Below are 9,789 nucleotides of genomic sequence, written 5' to 3'. Positions count from 1 at the left end.
CCCTCCACTTCTGGTTTTTTTAGTAGTTAATTGGAGAATCTCACAGGATTTCCTGCCTGGACTGGCTTCAAATCACAAACCTCAGATCTCAGCCTCCAGAGTAGCTGGGATTATAGGTGTGAGCCACAGGTACCCTGCAGGACCTTACCTTTCCTGGGGGGGGTGGGGGAGCTAAGGGCCTTAAATCAACTATTTTGTTCTTTTTGCTATTGTTGTTGTTAAGCTTGTACATATAAAATAAACTTTATTAAGCTTGTACATATAAAATAAACTATCATTAAATTTTACAATAATGTTAACAGTACCAGTCACAAAAGACTTCTCTATTAACCCAAATACAACAATCACACTGCAAAGCCAAATGGTAATATTTTTGGAAATTTTCATTTAGAGCTAATTTTCATTCATTAAGGATTGAGAATTTACTATTTATCAGGTATTACTAGTCATATAGCAACTTCTTTTGCTGCTTCAAAAAGTTTGAAAACCACTGTACTTGAGCTTTATAATCCATAAAGATTTGATTGCATGGAATCTGTTACTCACTTGAATTGAAGGAATAATTATACAGTATCTGTCAAGCTATTATTTGGTTTAATCACCAAAATAAGTTAGCATATATTATCAATACTACAAAAAGAACTTGAGTACAAACAAGTGAATTACCAATAAAAAGTTTAATTAGAGTGGGGGGGAGAGGATAGGAAGGGATGAGAAGGGGAAACAAAGGAGGAGTCTACAATGCTTGATAAGAAATGTACTCATTATCTTGCCCATGTAATTGTAACCCCTCTGTACAGTATCTTCACAATAAAAATAAATAAATAAAAACAAAAAGTTTAATTATACAGAACTTGAGGGGGAAAATGTGAAAAAGTACAGCAGTGGAGCTCACTTGATACTTATGAAAGTGAACTATACAACTTGTAGGTGGAGATCAGAGGGGCTGAGAAAGAGTGAGGGAACAGAAAATACTATACAAAAGGAAATGTGCTCATTACCTGACTCAAATAATTTTAATCCCTCTGTATATCATCTTATCATAAGAATAAAGTAATTTTTTTAAAGTTAACTATCCATAGCTCATAAGCTACTAGAAAGAAATGGCTTTTCAATTAAGAAGGTCAACTTTTTCTAATAAGAAAGGCCCAATGGGGGCTGGGAAGGTGGCTCAGTGGAGTGCTTGCCTCGCATGCATGAGGCCCTGGTTTTGATTCCTCAGCATCACACACAGAAAAACAACAATAGCAATAACCAAACCATGTTTCAACCACATTATTAAAAAAAAAAAAAGAGAGAGAGAAGAAAGAAAGGCCCAATCCTAGCTACTCAGGAGGCTGACATCTGAGGATCTGGAGCTAAAACCAGTCTAGGCCTACAAATCCCTAAGACTCTTACATTGAATTAACCAGCAAAAAAGGTCAAAAAATAAAGGTGTTGTTCAAGGATAAGAGAGTCAGCCTTGAGTTCAAGCCCCAAAATAGGATAACATATGATTCTGATGGTATTTGAAAACCACTGTCTCTTTCTTATTGTTGAATGGCAACATTGTATGGAGAAAAGTTAACACTGTTTACAGGTACCACCATTTCTGTGTTCTTTGTAAGCAGCTCAAAATTTAAACACTGCAGTCTTCACTGAACAATGATGAATTTATCCATTAGGATGGTGTTTGTAATATACCAGTTCTCAGAAAACTATTCACCCCTTAGCTTTATTCTACAATATGACAACCCAGCTCATACTCTAATGCCAAGACAAGTTTCTCCAAGACTGAAAGTTAGTTCAAACATCATAGGCCAAAGGGGAGGGCTAAATGTTGATTCCCTAAGTCCCCATAGCAATCATACTGTTGTCACTTTACTTACAACCATAAGAATAGAAATCCCTGCAATTATGAGCATCCAGACCAGGTCATGTGTATTTCTTCATCTAGCTGTTTGTTTATATCTTTAAAACATCCTTTGCAATAAGCTTGTAAAATATAATGTCTCCCTGAGTTCTGTGAGCCTCAATTACAAACTGATCAAATCGTAGGAGGATTTAAGAATTATAATTTATAGCCTGAATTTAGTAGCAGGGTGCAGGTGGCTCATGCCTATAATCTTTGCTACTCACGAGGTTGAGATGTGAGGTTGTAATTTGAAGCCAGCTTGGGCAGGAAAGTCTATGAGACTCTTATCTCCAATTAACAACCAAAAGAAGCTGGAAGGAGAGTTGTGGCTTAAGTGGTAGAACACTAGCCTCGGACCCCAGCTTCAAACTCCAGGACTGGCACAAAAAATAAAATAAAAAAACTAAACAGTTATGTAATACCCAGATGATAGGATGTGTTCAAATTAGGAGAAAAATCCCATACATGGGTGTAAGAAGAAAACTATGTTGTCAAAGTACAGTAGAAAAAACTCAAGAGAGTTTTTTTTTTATTTTATTTGTGAAGATACTGTACAGAGGGGTTACAATTACATGGGCAGGATAATGCGTACATTTCTTACCAAGCATTGCAGCCTCCTCCTTTTGTTTACCCTTCACATCCCTTCCCAGCCTCCCCCCTCCCCCCCAATCCCAATCCTTCTCCTTCCCCCTCTTCACCCCCTCAAAAGGGTTTTTTAAAACACAGATCTGAAGTCTAAAGCATGGATTGTGGAGCATTTCAGATTTTAGGATTAAGGATTTTCAACCAGTAAATTCTATTCAATTATTTCATAATCCAAAAATCTCTCAAGTATAAAACACTTCAGTCTCAAATATTTCAGATATTTGACTTTACAAAACTTCAGCAATTAAATCAGTATAGAACTGGCAAATGACAAATAGAAAAGAACAGGTAACAGAAATAAACCTTCACAGAAATAAACCTTCACACATATGGTCTGATGATTTTTGACAAGTATGACAAGATTAGTCAATGGAAAATGACAGAGTTTTCAACAAAGAGTGCTCAAAAACTGAACATCCGTGCCAGGGGCTCACATTCCTAGCTACTCAGCAGGCTTAGATCTGAGGATCATGATTCAAAGCCAGCCTGGGCAGGAAAGTCCATGAGACTCCTATCTCCAATTAACCACCAGAAAACCAGAAGTGGCGCAGTGGCTCAAGTGAAAGAGCACTCGCCTTGAGCTGAAGAGCTCAAGGACTGAACAAATCAACAACAACAAAAAACATCCAATTCAGAAAAGAAAGAAGGGCTGGGTGTAGCTCAGCAGCAAAGCATTTGCCTGGCAAGTAAACTGTCCTGGATTTGTTCCCTAGTACAAGGAAGGAAGGAAGGGAAGGAGGAAGGAGAGGGAGGGAGGGAAGGAGGGCAGGCGGGCAACTGGGCAAGTGGGCAGGCAGGCAGGGGGGCAGAGGGGCAGGGGGGCAGGAGGGCAGGCAGGATGGTCTTCCTCCAAGAGTGGTTAAACCTATAATCATAGTTACATAGGACACGTTGTGATCACAGTTTAAACCAACGGGCAGAAAAGTACACAAGACTATCTCAAATGAACCAGCTACAAAAGCTAAACAGGAGACATGTGGCTCAAGTGATAGAACACCAACTATGAGCAAAAAAGCTGAGCAAGAGCTCAGGCTCTAAGTTCAGTACACCAAAAACAAAAACATACCTGGAAATCCAAATTACTAAGAAAGATGGAGAAATATCATAAAGATCACAGTTCGAGGCCAGCCAGGCAAAAACTGAGCAAAAAATGAGATCAAATGAATACAACAGATGTGGAGATAGAACTATGAAATCCTCCCGTGTAACTAATTTAAGCTTCCGAGTAACTAATTTAAGAACCCATTTCAATCAACAAGTCAGACATGTTGGTTTCTTAAACAAAGCTATGCAGGAGGTGTAAGTAAAAGGATTAAGGTCTAAGCCAAATTCAAGGCCAGAAGTGGCACTGTGGCTCACGTGGCAGAATGCCAACCTTGAGCCGAAGCAGCTCAGGGACAGTATTTCAACATTTTATTTGGCAATTGTGTTAAATTTTGTCAGTAGAGGCAGAGTAGAATATTGAAAAGAGGGTTTTGCTTCCTGGTTCCTATGGATTTGGAAAAGGCTCCTGCAGCCCAGACAAGACTCATTAGATTTTGGTCCTGAGTTCAAGCCCCAGGACCAGGAAAAAAAAAGAAAACATTCCTTTTTAATTCCTAATTAATTCTAGCTGAAACAGTATATATAATTACATATTTTCGTGAAAAGGTATGGACAACTGCATATCAAAATTTGAAGTTAGCTGGGTGCCAATGGCTCACACCTGTAATCCTAGCAACTTGGGAGGCTGAAATCTGAGGATTGCGGTTCAAAGCCAGCCCAGGCAGGAAAGTCTATAAGACTCTTATCTCTGATTAACTACCAGAAAGTAGAGGGCTGGCCTTGAGATGAAGAGCTCAGGGACAATGCCCAGGCCCAGAGTTCAAGCCCCATGGACCAAAAAAAAAGTTAAATGATAAAAGGATGGCAGTCATAGCATAATCAAGAGTAATAAGATTTGGTTCAAGTCCCATGACCGACTTAAAAAAAAAAAAGGAGTAATAAGATTTGGAGTAACAAAGTCTTAGTTAATATAATACAGTGTCTAGAAATCACTGACCATGAACAGACAAGGACATCTGTATGGTGTACTTCTTTCTGTCCTATGTAAAGGAAACAAAACATCCCCTAATGAGTGGCCATCTATGAAACAATCCACTCAACAGGTAGAAAAAGACATCATAAAAACTGACAAAATCTTAGGTATTTCTTTGGCTTGTGGATCCATTCATCCATGAGTTCCATAAGAGGATCATATTATGAATTTTGACCCAAAATAAAAGGCTCTACTCAAGTTACAGGATGTTTGATTAGTTATCTCACTGCTAACACATCTTCAACTAAGAGAATATTAATAAGCATTTATTAAACTGCAGGAGGGAGGGAGGGAGGGAGGGAGGGAGGGAGGGAGGAGAGAGAAGAGAGGGAGGGAGGGAGGGAAGAGGAGGGGAGGGAAGGGGAGAAGCTGGGCATCAGTGGCTCACATCTGTACTCCTAGCTACTCAGGAAGCTGAGATCTGAGGATTGTGGTTCAAGGCTAGCTGGAGCAGGAAAGTCCGTGAGACTCTTTATCTCCAATAAACCACTCAGGAAAAAAAAAAAAAAAGCTGTGGTGCTGTGGCTCAAGTGGTACAGCACTAGCTTTGAGCAAAGAGAGACTCAGGGATAGCACCCAGGCCCAGATTTCAAGCCCCAGGACCAAAAAAAAAAAAAAAAAAAAAAGAAGAAGAAGAAAGAAAAACGATGAGGAGGAAAGCAGAAATGTAGGAGGAGAAAAAGGAGGAAAAAGAAGAAAGACATAACAGACCTACTTCCCTGTTTTTTTTTAAGGAAGTTGGTAAATGACACACAGGATAGACTAACAACTTATACCATTCAACCATTCAACAGCCTTCATAAGAAACTTTGACTTTCAGGGCTGGGAAGGTGGCTCAGTCGTAGAGCTCTTGCCTTGCATGCCTGAGGCTCTGGGTTTGATTCCTCAGTACCACATAAGCAAAAAGAAAAAAGCCAGAAATGGCTCTGTGGCTCAAGTGGTAGAGCGCTAGCCTTGAGCTGAAAGAGCTGAGGGACAGTGCCCAGGCCCAGAGTTCAGGACCCACGACCAGACACAAAAAAAAAAAAAAGAAAGAAAGAAAGAAAGAAAGAAAGAAACTTTGACTTTCAGAAAACTAAAGTGCTTTTGGGACAACTATGTGAATTGAAACAATTGGAAAAACAGCTCCCTACATGCCCATTATTAGTTGGTTTGAATTTCAGCTAAAACTTCATTGTGATATGAAAATGGATCTATTTCAACGTTTTATTTGGTAAGTGTGTTAACTTTGTCAGTAGAGGCAAAGTAGAATACTGAAAAGAGGGTTTTGCCTCCTGGTTCCTAAGGATTTGGAAAAGGCTCCTGCAGAACAGACAAGATTCTTTAGAATGTGGCTTCTTCCGTGACCAGCTTCTTCAGTGCCAGGCTTCCATTGCAGTACACAGCAGGCAGCAGTACCAGCAGCCAATTGCTGTTCCTGGTATTCTCCACAAGGTTTATAACAGAGAGCCTCTTCTGAGAAACCTCCCTATGAACAGTGTTCCTTCAGTACCACAGCAGGAAGGATTCTAGCAGGTTCCAAAGCATAGATTTCCTGTAAGTTTCAGCGACATGGCTGAGCAAACTATATCATGTTTCATCAAAAAAAAAAAAAAATCAAGATCTTAGCCCAGTGTTCAGGGAATAGTCCCTCATCCAATACTAAATACTACTAAAAAAAGGAGGAGAAAGGAGGAACAGGAGGAAACAGCAGCAGCAGAACAAGATTTTACCCATCTTCTTTTTGGCTTTTGAAAGCAACGAATAGTATAGACGAGTATGCTACCTTGATTGACCTGCTTCATCAATGCAGAAGATCGCAATTTTGAAAAGGAAGAGGACAAAAGAAATTCTACAGCAAGTCCAGATTGCAGCACAAGATGCTCTACCATTTGGGACTCATAATCTAGAAAATCTAATGTTAATTCAATTATCTTTGGCAGAAGAGAAGCTGTAAAAGCCTTGAGTCATTGTGTACAACAGGAGCAATTGGCTACAGGAAACCAGTGATGAGCTTTCTTAACATTCCACACAGCACATTTCTAGCAGGGTTCCAGAGAAAGGACTTTCAGTAAGTTCTATTAGTACAGAATCACAGTGAATTTTCTACCATTAGGTGAGCCACACCCTTGGCAAAGCCCTAGAATGTAAAGAACTATCTCAGATCTAGGATGTGCAACTGTTACATAAATATGCCATTCTTGAAAGTTCTTTTTGTCAAATATCATGACTCAAAATCAGTTATACTTAATAATCCTTATTAAAATCTCCCTATTCAAATTGCTGTATATTTTTTCTCTTGATCAGACTTAACCTACTACACCTTAATTATTGGTTGGGTGGTTCTGTTCGATGATAAAAGACCAACACAAGAACTACATTTAAACAATTAAGAACTCATTTTACCATGTCTTCAATATTCAAAACTCTAAATTACACAGAAATGATTTAGAACAAGTTTAAACACAGGACTCAATCCATGACAAATTAGTTCATATAGTTCTTAATAGGACTAGTCAAATCATGATTTGGAAAAATTGCAATTTCTTTCTTTTTTATTTATTTTTTTTTTTGGTCGGTTGTGGGGCTTGAACTCTGGGCCTGAGCGCTGTCCCTCAGCTCTTCAGCTCAAGGCCAGTGCTCTACCACTTGAGCTACTGCGCCACTTCCAGTTTTCTGGTGGTTTATTGGAGATAAGTGTTAGGTTTTTAAAAAGAGGTAGCCAAGTAAGAACAGCACCATGCACGTGGTATTCAGGTAAGGGGTAGGTTTATTCAGTAGACCTGCTGGGACCAGGCAAGGTTGGCACTCCACGCGGCTGGCAAAAAGGAGAGCGCGTCTGGCCCTGAGTTAGGCCTTATATAGGGTAGGGGCGGGGAAAGGTGTGTCCAGGTAAAGGGAAGTGGGACCAGGTAAGAGGTGGGACCAGGTGGGAGAAAGGTGTGGCCACATCAGATTAAGATGTGACCTCAGCTGAAGCAGGATGTGACCTCTTCCAGGTGTCCCAGTTGCCTAGGTAAAGCAGGTACTGGGCAAGGTCTGTTCGCTGACCAAGAATGGACCTTATAATAAGTTTCATAGACTTTCCTGCCCAAGCTGGCTTTGAACCAAGATTCTCAGATCTCAGCCTCCTGACTAGCTAGGATTACAGGCGTGAGCCACCAGCACCCAGCTGAAATTTCTTTGTTAAATAATTTTATTTTTTGTATTTACTTGATACCAAGGAATCAAACCCAGGGTCTCATGCATGCTAAGCAAGCATTCTACCACTAAGCCACCTTTTCCGCCCCTTCAATTTCTTTTATAAAGATTCCATGCTGGTGCTCTACCACTGAGCTACAACCTCAGCTCACTCTTCTCAACATTCTGTAGCCTAAAAACAATCAGTAACCAGTCTCTAACTTATAATCACCAATTCTAAGCTCAAAAATGCTTAAAATTTAAAAGCAAAATGTAAAAAATGTTACAAAAGTTACTTCATCTCTAAAAAGAGTAGTTCTTAAATACTCTCTTCATTCCAATAATGGCTTTTGCAAGTCTAGCTAGCTTTGAAGCATTAAAAAAACAAACAAACAAAAAAACATGGCCAGTTAGATGGTGAGAGATAAACCTCAAACTGGGAAACAGCTTAAAGTAACAAGGAACACACAATGACATCTTCACTGCCTCTTTGTCCTCTCAATGTCTGTTTTGTCCCTGATAAATAACAGCTTGCTTATAGTTCCCTATAGGTAAACATAAAAATTTAGGCCTACAGAAAAAGCTGCAAGTAATGCTGAGACTCAAGTGGTAGAGTGCTAGCCTTGAAGAAAAGAAGCTCAGAGACCATGCCCAGGCCCTGAGGTCAGGCCCCAGGACAAGAAAAGGAAAAAAAAAAAAGTTTAAGCCTAACAAATTCCAATAACCCACTTTCAAATAAAAAAACAAAACCAACTAACAAAAAAATTTCACCGAAGTTACTTAAGAGAAAAAGACAACTTCTTTTCTTAAGTGTAGAAAATAATCACCAACTTTCCACAAAAAGAGAGGTAGAGAAACCATAGTAGATTAAAAACTGAAAAGCTAATTAAGTGACCCAAAGGGTATTTCTAGTAAACATTGTAATACAAAGCAAGCGCTCTACCACTAAGCCACCTTCCCAGCCCCTATTCTAATTTCTTAACCAGAGGGAAAGTTTTCTTTTTGGTACAAAATAGGGATTCAAATTTGGTATCTTGACATTTTTGCTTACTGGCTAACATTCAACCAAATAAGCCACACCTCCAACCCCTGGGAAACAAAATTTTCATCATTCCAAAGCAAAAAGTATAAAATTGTTAGTGGTCACTTCAGGAGGGGTGTCTGAAAAAATGCAAAAATAAAAATTACTGAAGCTGGGAAGGTGGCTCAGTGGTAAAGCGCTTGCCTTGCATGCTTGTGGCCCTGGGTTCGATTCCTCAGCACCACATAAGCAAAAAGAAAAAAGCCGGAAGTGGCGCTGTGGCTCAAGTGGTAGAACACTAGCCTTGAGCTGAAGAGCTGAGGAGCAGCGCCCAGGCTCAGAGTTCAGGCCCACGACCGGACCCAAATAAATAAATAAATAAATAAAAATTACTCTTTGGAAGTGGCACTGTGGCTCAAGTGGTAGAGCACTTGCCTTGAGCTGAAGAACTGAGGGATGGCACCTAGGCCCAGAATTCAAGCCCTATGACCGACACACACACATAAAAATCACTCTTTAAGCAATCCTTTATCTTACTTTTTTGAAGTGTGCTCTACAAAACCAGGAATGTTTTTACATAGTTTCTTACTTGAGAGAGTCCAGGGGACGATGCATGTCCCGGGGGCGTTGCAGAGAGATTTGGATGCCCCTTGTTTATTTCATGGGCTGAATAAGGGGAAGGTGTTGGGGCTCCAGGCTGTCTTGCTACTTGTGTAACCTAAAGGGAAATCAAAACTTCATTGAGAACACTGAGAATCTACTGATGACCCATTATTATTAAATATAGCTGAACTGGTCTTTCCCCTGCACCAGTAGACCCAGTACTAGGGATTACAAACTTGCTCAGCAGGCATTCTCTGACTTGAGTCAGACCTCTAACTTTTTTTTTGCTCTAGTTATTTCTCGGGAAGTATCTCCAGTGTCTTTCTCAGGACTAGCCTCAGACATCAAACCCCTCACATAGCCGGTATCAAAGAGATGCCCCTATGCCCA

At 40.0% G+C, this 9,789-nt stretch overlaps 1 protein-coding gene across 1 annotated transcript in view; it reads right to left on the bottom strand.

Annotated features, from left to right (window-relative positions):
• Eif4g3 (eukaryotic translation initiation factor 4 gamma, 3) overlaps positions 1-9,467 on the bottom strand; it is a 190,803-nt gene extending 181,336 nt beyond the window's left edge. Inside the window, exon 1 of the mRNA XM_013032571.1 lies at positions 9,386-9,467. The gene's annotated coding sequence lies outside the window, so the exon portion shown is untranslated. The remainder of the gene's footprint in view (positions 1-9,385) is intronic.
• Positions 9,468-9,789: the final 322 nt, after the last annotated feature.

Source organism: Dipodomys ordii, unplaced genomic scaffold (genome assembly GCF_000151885.1).
Source record: "Dipodomys ordii isolate 6190 unplaced genomic scaffold, Dord_2.0 Scaffold6, whole genome shotgun sequence".
NCBI lineage: Eukaryota > Metazoa > Chordata > Mammalia > Rodentia > Heteromyidae > Dipodomys > Dipodomys ordii.
The sequence above is the reverse complement of the archived record's forward strand: the minus strand, read 5'-3'. Positions and strand labels throughout refer to the sequence as shown.